The 11218-nt window shown below is 44.0% G+C and overlaps 2 long non-coding RNA genes across 2 annotated transcripts; one reads left to right on the forward strand and one right to left on the reverse strand.

Moving 5' to 3' along the window:
• The first annotated feature begins 1732 nt into the window (after positions 1-1732).
• LOC308187305 lies at positions 1733-4920 on the forward strand. Its single transcript, XR_013944597.1, has 2 exons — positions 1733-4170; positions 4264-4920. It is a non-coding gene; the product is annotated as an uncharacterized lncRNA (long non-coding RNA).
• LOC308187304 lies at positions 4783-10811 on the reverse strand. The gene is made up of 2 exons (XR_013944596.1): positions 9942-10811; positions 4783-6407 (listed from the first exon to the last, which is right to left on the reverse strand). It is a non-coding gene; the product is annotated as an uncharacterized lncRNA (long non-coding RNA).
• Positions 10812-11218: the final 407 nt, after the last annotated feature.

Below are 11218 nucleotides of genomic sequence, written 5' to 3' on the forward strand. Positions count from 1 at the left end.
TATTTTGCTCCCTCCCGCCCCTACAGCTTCATCATCTGAAAAGATTACAGTCAAAACAATGGCATACACAAATAAAAGTCAAGTGTTGACATAGTAACTCCGGGATTTGGGTATCAACTGTCCGAGAAATCAGAACACCCAGGCTTCACAATGTGCCCAACATCGAGCTGTGCCAAGGGGGGGCGGAAGGAAGAAGCTTTCCGTTTAAGCCTTCAGAGCATCGCTCCATCACTACGTCAATTCACAGCCACCACAGCGTGCCGATGGACATCTTTCTGTGCCAAAAGAAACAAGTGTTTTGTCCTCTTGATATCAAAGGTAGCCACCTATACTTACGGAACTATGCACAAGACCTTAACTCTGACCAGCAGGAAAACTTAGGACAACTGAGTGCAGATCCTGCCAATTTCTACCAGTTCCAACTGCGCTTTAAGTCTCATTGCAAAGCCTCAGTTAGAAAAAGGATCACCTCAGGGTATCCAACAAGAAGAAGAGTTGGTTTTTTTTTTTTTTTTTTTTTTTTTTTTAATATACCATAGGACTATGCAGTTCAATCATCAATCATCTTGGAAAGCTCAAGGAGGAGGTCATCCTCATCCTTCCCTGGGTCCAAGTCGAGCTCGGCTTCCAGTATGCCGTCTGAGAGTTCCCAAAGTAGCATCTCTAAATCCTCGTCTACAGATACGGGCGCGTTGCCTGTGGAACTCAGCCGGCGTGTCCTTGCTTCTTCTAGCTGGGAAGAAGCTGAAGTCGAGCTTGAGAACTCCATTGGCTCCACGGATTCTGCCTGGCTTCCAAGATGTGCTTCAGGTCTTGGCAGAGCAAGGAAGAGAACAATCAGTATATGCCATTTCTTAACGGGAAATCCCTTTTCTGCAAACCGGCTCTTAAAACCGTAGCCAACCCCTCCTGCACTTCAATCTTACCCAGGGATTGTTATTCAATTAACCCAGGGCTACATTTAGAGCCCAATATATTAGCAGGTACATTTTTCAGTTTGGGGGTTTCTCTGTGAAGCCAGAGCACCCGGAGTCTAGCAAAGATGGGAAACCAACATGGCCTCCCGGAAGCCCAGTGTCCGAGAACTACATCTCCCGGCATGCTCTGGGAAAACAATATGGACTCCCGGAAACCCGGTGGCCAAGAACTACATTTCCCAGCACTCCCCAGAAAATTGAGCCTCGCACCTTGCCGTAGGACGCCATTTTTTGCTCTGTTACATTACCGGTTTCGTGTTTATGGAGGGTTTTCCCGCCGTTTTGGGGGGTTTCCCCTCAATTTCGGGTTTTCAGCTCTCCATTTCAGAGTTCTTCCCCGCAATTTTGGGGTTCCTTCCCCTAATTTGGTGCTTCGCCCCCCCCCCCACTTTTGGGGTTCCCCCTCCATTTTGGGGATTCCCCCCAATTCCAAGCCCCCCACAATTTTGGAGGCCCCCACCATCCTTTCTTGGCCTGCCACCCTAATATTAAGGTTCTTTCCCCCAATGTTGGGGTTCTCACCACATGTTTGAGGTTCCTTCCCTTAATTTGGGGCTTAGCTCCCCGGGATCTGGGGCTTTAACCCCAATTTTGGGGGTCCCCCCCAAGTTTGGGGATTCCTCCCCAGGTCTGGGGGGGGTCCACATTCAATTCTGGAATTTCACACTTCCATTTAAGTCTTCTTCCCCCCAATTTGGGGGTTCACCCACCCAATTTTGGGGGTTCTGATTCAAAGATCATAAATCCAATTTCTTTAAGTGATTTATTCTTTATTGACGGCGCCGGATGCACGGGGGATCTTTCCGCCTATCGTGCATCCCGAGGTGAAAAGTCGTCCCAAATTTATACATCACAGTGATTAATATTTTATTAACGCCTATACATATTCATTATCTAACCCCGCCTACTCTCGCTTCTCATGCTAATCAGTTTTTTGTGTCCTGCGCCTGCGCAGATCCTCTCAGTGGTCTTGGGCAGGGGTCGTCGAGCTGTGGTCGGTGGTCTCAGAGAGGAAGGCCATAAGTCTTCCTCACAGTGTACTTTTCACCCTTGGTCAGGATTCTGCTGAATTAGCTTTCTTCCTAACCGCAAGGACTGTTTTTTCTTCGAATCTTCTGCTCATTATTTTCTTATCTTGGATTCCAATGTCTTGTTCGAGATATATTGCCCGTATGTCCTATTTTGAGATACATTGTCCGTACATCTGCTTCCTGCCCTACACCTAATGTTCTGTTCTCCTTTAATAGTTTCATTCTTAACCCTTTCTTATCTGGAATCGCCTCAGCTTCCCTAATCAATCCCCCCTTTTCTTTTCCCCATGCAAATTCTTTTGCATTGCATGCCCTTATCATTAGCAGTATCGCAGTGACATACATACAAATATTCCTACTACCAATAACATAACCAGATCATTAAAAACTTGTTCTAACTATTGAAAGTTGGGTAACCATGAAGTTAACTTATTCCATATTTCCTCAAAGCCCCATGAAATGTTATCCTTACTAATCTTATACAGAACCTTTGTTTGTTTCTATATTTCCTCTATGTCAGTAGAGACCTTTCCGAATACAAAAATTCTTCTTCCCAGCCTCTACGATATGTATCTCTCAATACCTTGCCATGTACTTTCGTCAGGGAGGCTAATATTGCCATTCGTTGTAACAATTTCCAATTCCAAACAAGTATTACAAAAGACAATATTAAACTTATACCAACTAACATCAATAGAACAATAATTGGGTGACACAATGTGTTCAAAATCCCAGTTGCAGTTGACGACCATCCAAAGAGTTTGTCCCACCAGCTATGATCTGTGTCTTGTTTTACTCTTTGCAAAACTCTGTTTATTTCTTTTGTATCATGGTGGACAGTGATTAAAGTCTTCTCTCCATCTTCCTGAATGCCTTTTAAAATTTTGATCAGGTCTTGGTGTTTAAGTAATTGCTTCACTAGCGTGAGGTTCATCCCAATAGGTGTGGGTAATAACTTGTGATACATTGTGTGGTTGGACTTGATCAACTGGTGGGATACCACTGGTGCTGAATATAAAAAATCACACCCGATGATTCTAACAAAGTTACAAATACAAAAGTTAGAGCGATTTTTGCTAGGTAGAGTTATGTTTTCCTCATCTACTTCTACAAAAGCACAAGCAGTTCTTAAACACACACAGCCTTGACCAATATATACAAGCACAGTCTTTTGACTAGTATTTGGATGAATTTCAAAGTGGCAAACACCTTGCTCAGTGTCAAGACAGACATCCTGAGCATCAATTGTGTTGCTCTCACAAATAAATCCTTGTCGTTCCCGGGTAACACATGATTCTAGATTCACAGACTGCCATTTCCCGTTCTTCATCCGGGCCCAGGTTCTATGCTCCGAAGGATAGAGCACTGTTTCCTCATGATTTAACCCTAGTGCAACAATGGGGTGGATAACATAAACTGTAGCATTACGTATAGTAAGCACAAAGGCAGTAGCCATGTTAATAATGGGATCATAGGTAAAATTTACCAGAGTCCACCAAGATTGGAACTTCTTTTCGAAATCATTGGCATTGTCCCAAACAATCTTTCGGACTTCAGCCGGAAAAATGCCTTCACTTCCTTCCCTAATGATCAAGGCAGCCGTTGCCTGCATCCATAACTGTACCTGTATACAACTAAGAGCTAAAGATACATTATCTTGTGCCATACTAAGTGCATCTATTATTAGTCTGTGGTCCTGGTCTTCAGCCTTTTCCCATATTGGTAACACCTTTGAAACTTGCCATTGGCTAGTTCCCAATGCCAGTAAGGATGATTGCAGGGGCTGTTTTAGTTTTGTCAAATCGCTTGTTGCTGTGGCTAGCTTATTCATTAGTATTTCTGAATCAATTCCAGTTAAAACTCCTAATCCTGTTCCTAGCATTCCAGTTAAGTCTCTTTGTGTTCTGCCCCTGAGGTGTACTTGCTTTTGTGACCATATTGTCCAGCCTTCTAATGATGTCTTTAGGAAAGGAGAACAGGCTGGTTGAACTGCTGAGATGTTAATTTGTATTAGCAATTCAACACGCTTGAGATTAAATAACAATTGTTGTTGGCCTGTGTTCCTTACTACATATGGGCCTGTTTCATAAATTTTGGGTTCCAGCTTGACTGGGGCTTGGGCATAGGTTGTAGGGGAAGGAAGTGCAATAGGGGGTCTCACTGTCGTAGGAAGTATAGCATATATTGTAAAATTTATCATGAGGCTCTCGCCTTCCTTGATCTCGAGCTTTTGACCATTATTAGTCCAAAAACAGTTAACTGCTACAGTCTGTGTTAATATAAAATTATACCAACAATCTAATTTACCTGGGCGGATACAACCTTCTTGTTGGCCACTTTTGGAAGTCGGTTTTACTAAAATCCCCGTTGCTTTCTCGTGGGCTGTTCCATTAATCATTCGGCACCCTATTTCAATTTCGTCCCCTACAGTTCTTTGGTGTATCCACCCTTCCCCTAAATTTTGCCATTCTGATAATGCATGTAAATGATCACCATTTGTTCGCCAAATAACCACAACAGCTAACTTTCCATTAATGTTCTTATCCTCCGTGGTTACGGCTTCAGACCAAGGCCACCCACCATTCTCTATCATCATAGAAGCACCTTCCAATTCTTGAATCACAATTACAACTATAAGCCACAGAAATAAAACAATTCTGTTAACTAAATTTCTGCTAACTACATTACTAAATACTCCTGACCATAGTGTCTTCATTTTGCTTGACTGAACTTTAGTTTCAGTTCACCGTCACCCAGCGTTACTTTCCAGGGGGCTTTTGGAGCTTTCTTCACTCTCGAATAATGGATCCAGGCCGTTTGCTCCTTAATCTTGATGGCGGTATGTGTTGTCAGCAGCACCTGGTATGGTCCCGTCCACTTTTCTTCCAAAGGGCGACCTGCAAATGCTTTTACATACACATAATCCCCAGGTTTAAAGGGGTGGATTGGTTGGTCCAGCCCTCTAGCCCTGGTTCCTGAGACAACTTTAGATATTTGATCCAACTGTTTTTGGAGTCCTATTAAATAATTATACAAGTATCCCGACCCCAGTTGCGTCAGGTCCTCCCCGCTGAACAAAAACTGATAGGGTCTTCCGTATAATATTTCAAAAGGGCTTAGATTTTCCTTTGTCCGTGGTTTTACTCTAATTCTAAGTAAAGCCAAAGGGAGAGACTGAGGCCATGATAAATTAGTCTCTTGTCCTATTTTGGCTATTTGTTGTTTGATTAGATGATTCATCTTTTCCACTTGTCCGCTTGCCTGTGGTCTGTAAGGGGTATGGAGTTGCCAGTCTACCCCTAAGACCTTACTTACTTCTTGAACTATTTGCGCACAAAAATGAGAGCCTCTATCCGAGGACATTGCTGCCGGAATTCCGAAACGCGGTATTATCTCATTCAGTAAAACCTTAACCACTTCTCTTGCCTTGTTGGTTCGACAGGGAAAAGCCTCCGGCCTCCCGGAAAAAGTATCTGTCAAAACCAACAAGTATCGATACCCCCCTTTTCTTGGCAGTTCTGAAAAATCTATCTGCCATTGTTGTCCTGGATAGTTTCCTTTACTGATTATTCCGAACTTTACCCTATTTTCTGTATTAGGGTTATGATGCAAACAAATACTGCATTGCTGGGTTACTTGTTTTACCATAGTATACAGATTTCTTCCCACCAAGACTCGACTCAGATTTTTATATAAGGTGTCTGCTCCCCAATGAGTCTTATTATGTTCTGCCATGACCGTAGGCCATATTAAATTAGAGGGTAGTACAACCCTATTATCTTTCAGGTATACCCATCCATCACTCCTTGCTTTTCCTCCCAGGTCCCCAATTAACTTTTGATCTTCCTGTGTGTACCTAGGTTCCTGTCCTTCACCTAAAGTTTGTATTTTACCGTCTGGTATTAAAGTGAGCGCTTCTGCCTCAGCCAATCCGGCCACCCTTTTTGCTTCTTGGTCAGCCAGTCGGTTCCCTACCTCGAAGTCAGCGGTTCCTTTTTGGTGTCCCCGGCAATGTATAACAGCCACCTTCTCTGGGTGCTTTACCGCTTCCAACAACTTCAAAATCTCCTCAGCATATTTTATTTGTTTTCCTTGGGCCGTTAATAATCCTCGTTCCTTCCAGATAGCCCCATGTGCATGCACCACACCAAATGCATACTTAGAGTCTGTCCAGATATTTACTTTCTTTCCTGCTGCTAGTTCCAATGCCCGCGTAAGGGCAACTATTTCTGCTTTCTGAGCAGACGTCCCAGGGGGTAATGGTTTCGACTCAATTACCTGTTGAGTGGTCGTCACCGCATACCCTGCTTTGCATTGTCCTTGTTTCACAAAGCTGCTTCCATCAGTATACCATGATTCATCCGCGTCTTCCAAGGGCTCCTCCTTGAGATCTGGTCGGCTAGAATACAGTTTCCATAGTTTCGATACAATCGTGGACCACTGGCTCGTCAGGAGCGTTACTAAGGAAAGAAGCTGGGTTCACAATGTTAGTAACCACAATTTCTACGTCATCTTGCTCCACCAGTATTGCTTGGTATTTTAAAAATCTTTGAGGGGATAACCAGTGTGCCCCTTTCTGCTCCAAGACTGCCGAGACAGTGTGTGATACCAGCACGGTTATCTTCTGTCCCATAGTGAACTTCCGAGCCTCCTGTATATTCATGATGACAGCGGCCACCGCTCGAAGGCAACCCGGCCAACCTTTACTTACTTCATCCAGTTGTTTAGAGAAGTAGGCCACAGCTCTCCTGTAGGGGCCCAGCTTCTGTGCCAGCACCCCCAGAGCCATCCCTTGTCTCTCATAAGAGTACAACCAAAAGGGTTTAGACAAGTCCGGTAGACCCAAAGCTGGTGCTCGCATTAACTCCAATTTAAGCTTCTTAAAGGCAGCCCGTGCTTCCCCCGTCCAGACCAATTTTGATTGGTTATTCTTGATGAGGTCATATAGGGGTTTTACAATTAGTCCATAATTATTAATCCATAGACGGCACCAACCTGTCATCCCTAGAAAAGTTCGTAATTCCTTAATGGTCTGTGGTTCTGGAGTATGGCAGATAGTTTCTTTCCGTTCTGTTCCTAACTCCCTTTGTCCCCCTGAAATCTCAAACCCCAAGTAAGTTACACGTGACTGAATCAGCTGAGCCTTCTGTTGAGAGACTCGATACCCATTCAAACCCAAAAAATTAAGGAGACTTATTGTCCATTGCATGCAGCTGCTCCTATTCTCAGTGGCTATCAAAAGGTCATCAACGTATTGCAGCAGAACTCCTTCGGTGTTTGGGGCCTCCCAAACCTCAAGCTCTTTTGCTAGTTGATTCCCAAAAATCGTGGGGCTGTTTTTGAATCCCTGCGGCAATATGGTCCAGGTCAATTGAGCCTTTCGTCCTGAGTCTGGATTTTCCCATTCAAAAGCAAAAAGCTTCTGACTTTCTAGGGCTAAAGTCAGACAGAAGAAGGCATCTTTTAAATCCAGTACGGTAAACCAAACTAAATTATCTTTTAATTTAGTCAGTAATGTGTACGGGTTGGCTACCACAGGGTGTATATCTTCAGTGATCTTATTTATAGCTCTTAAATCCTGCACTAATCTATAGTTCTTCCCATCTGGCTTCTTAATTGGTAGTATAGGAGTATTATATTCAGATTCACACTCAACCAGCAGTCCATGTTTTAAAAACTTATCCACTATCCCCTTAATTCCTTTCCTGTCTTCTAATCTTAGGGGATATTGCTTAATCTTAACTGGCCTTTCCCCTGGCTTTAATCTCACCACTATCGGGGCTGCATTTTTGGCTCGCCCAGGGATGTCAGTAGCCCAGACTCCTGGGTAAACTTGGTCTAAAATCTCCGAAGGTACTTTACCGATGGGGTCTGCTTGTATCAGCATTAAGCTTAGCGCGGTTATCAGCTTTTCTTCTCTCACTTTTAACCCCACCTTCCCTTTTTCAAAGACAATTTCCGCTTCTAATTGTTCTAGTAAATCTCGCCCCAGCAAAGACTTCGGGGATCCTGGTAAATATAAAAACCTATGTATTCCCATCTGTTTCCCTAACTTATATTTTAAAGGCCTTAGGAAAAAGGCTTTCTCGTGCTGGCCTGTAGCTCCTATCACCGTCACAAAATCCTCATCCTCTGGTATCAATTTCTGGTTTAACACAGAATGAGTCGCTCCTGTGTCAATTAAAAACTCCACTTCCTGTCCTGATTTCCCTAGCTTAATTTTAACCAGCGGATCTGCTAGGGTAGAATCCCCCGGTCCACTTCATTGATCGGGAGATACACTAGCTACCATCAATCTGTTCTTCTCCCGTTGTTTCGGACATTCCCTTTTCCAATGACCCACTTCCCTACAATATGCACACTGATTCAGTCTCAGGGGAGGCTTTACTGACCTTCCCCTTATCCCATTCCCTCTTCCTTTTCCCCGAAAAGGTTCTTCTTGCCTCTGTAAGGCCGCAACAGTTGCCGCAGCAATAGCCCTACCCAGCCTTTGTTTCTCATTCCCTTCTCGATTCCTAAATACCCTCCATGCCTCTTCCACCAGCCTTTCTAAATCTCTCACATCCGGCTCTTTCATTTTCTGAAGCTTCCGCCTTATATCGTCCGCAGACTGACCCAAGAACAATGATACTAGCTGGACTTTACCTTCCTCAGAAGAGGGGTCTATCGTTGTAAATTTTTGCATTGCTGTCCTTAGTCGATCGAGAAATTCTGACGGGGTCTCAGTTTGCCCCTGTTTTATGGTATATAACCTAGACCATTTTACAGACTTTGGTATCGCACTTTCCAAGGCGATCCTAATCCATTCCTGATATCTTTTTAATAACCTATAATCACCCTCATCATTATAGTCCCAGTTTGGGTCCACTCTGGGCACATATACCTCCACAGTTCCAGGTAAAACTCCTGACGTTACCTGGGTCTGTACTTGAGTTTGTGCATTCTTAATTACCAGTTGCTTTTCCGTTTCCTATAATGCTGCCAGCATTATCTCTATATCTTTCCAATCGGGATCTAAATTCTTTACAATCAGCTCAAACCTCCGGGACACTGATTCTGGATCATCCCGGTATCCTTTCACAGCTTCCTTCCATGAATCTAACTCAGCAGTTGTGAAAGGTACTTTTATCCGAGCTGGTCCGTTAGCCCCCATAGCCTGTCGTAACGGGGCTTGAATAATGGGCCCGACCTTACTTCGGGTTCGAGCCGTGATCGGGGTAAAGTCTCCATTCCCCCAACTCTCATTTTTCTTATCTATTCTGCCGTTTCCTGAGCTCGCCCCCACGTCTCGTTCTGTTATCTGGGGCGGGAGGACATAATCCTCCATTCTCTCCTCTGACTCATTCAATTTCAAACATCTCTGCCCGATACTGCACGCCGAACAACATCTTTTCATTTTTCCTGCCCCTTCCTTCTTCATATCCTTTTCTATTGCCAGGATCAAAGGATCCTGTGGGGCTAAGTTAATTCCACACTCCTTCTGCCATTCCGGGTGGTTTCTCAAAGTGAAAAACATATCTGCGTATGACACCTCATCCCACTTTCCTTCTCTCCTTAGAAACAACATTAACTGTAGTAAAGTATTATAATTTAAGGTTCCATTCAGTGGCCATTTTTCCTCACAATCCAACTTATAAAGTGGCCACCATTGATTACAATATTTTATCAACGTTTTCTTATTTTCAGTTCCACCGGGGGATCCCCCTATATCTTTCCAGTGACTCAAGATACATCCCAACGGGCTTTTCTTTGGAATCCCACTACTCTGCTGCCCCCCCATGTTACAGTTCAGAATGTTTCTTGTTACACAATACAAGCCGGCAGCTTTCCACAATAACACCAAGATCCTAGTAACGTTATAAAGAGTATAATCAAAATCCCAAAGACAATAGCCAAGGTCAAGTTCCACATTTAAACACAACGTAATACCAACCTCGCATGCAAAGGTTACTTGTTTCCCAACAGCAACTGAGTGCTTTCCAAAAAACCAAATGCCGTCCTGCAGAAAACTTTTACTTTCCGACTTACAGACGACCCCAATTGACCGGTCAACCAAATAAACCAAAATAAAGAATATAATCACTTACAATGATGGGGTCCGTGTCTGCCTCCGCAGTGATCCGTTGAGTCGAGGAGTCCCTCCGGGAAATCCCGGGGGTACCCTAGGGAGTCCTGTTCCCAGCGGGTCCTGCGGTCCGACAGAGAAGAAGTCCCATCTGGGTCGCCAGATTGATTCAAAGATCATAAATCCAATTTCTTTAAGTGATTTATTCTTTATTGACGGCGCCGGATGCACGGGGGATCTTTCCGCCTATCGTGCATCCCGAGGTGAAAAGTCGTCCCAAATTTATACATCACAGTGATTAATATTTTATTAACGCCTATACATATTCATTATCTAACCCCGCCTACTCTCGCTTCTCATGCTAATCAGTTTTTTGTGTCCTGCGCCTGCGCAGATCCTCTCAGTGGTCTTGGGCAGGGGTCGTCGAGCTGTGGTCGGTGGTCTCAGAGAGGAAGGCCATAAGTCTTCCTCACAGTGTACTTTTCACCCTTGGTCAGGATTCTGCTGAATTAGCTTTCTTCCTAACCGCAAGGACTGTTTTTTCTTCGAATCTTCTGCTCATTATTTTCTTATCTTGGATTCCAATGTCTTGTTCGAGATATATTGCCCGTATGTCCTATTTTGAGATACATTGTCCGTACATCTGCTTCCTGCCCTACACCTAATGTTCTGTTCTCCTTTAATAGTTTCATTCTTAACCCTTTCTTATCTGGAATCGCCTCAGCTTCCCTAATCAGTTCCTCCCCTAATTTGGGGGGACCCGACCAATTTTGGGGGTCCCCCCAATTGTAGAGTCCCCCACCCTCCTTTTTTGGGTTCCCCCCTAATATTAAAGAGTTCTTCCGCCCAATTTTGGGGGACCCCACAATTTGGCCGTTCCTTCCCCTAACTTTGGGCTTCAACCCTTCGATTTTGGGGGGGGCTCTGATTCAAAGATCATAAATCCAATTTCTTTAAGTGATTTATTCTTTATTGACGGCGCCGGATGCACGGGGGATCTTTCCGCCTATCGTGCATCCCGAGGTGAAAAGCCGTCCCAAATTTATACATCACAGTGATTAATATTTTATTAACGCCTATACATATTCATTATCTAACCCCGCCTACTCTCGCTTCTCATGCTAATCAGTTTTTTGTGTCCTGCG

This window comes from Anser brachyrhynchus (genome assembly GCF_964034855.1).
Source record: "Anser brachyrhynchus genome assembly, contig: SCAFFOLD_146, whole genome shotgun sequence".
In the NCBI taxonomy this organism is placed as follows: domain Eukaryota; kingdom Metazoa; phylum Chordata; class Aves; order Anseriformes; family Anatidae; genus Anser; species Anser brachyrhynchus.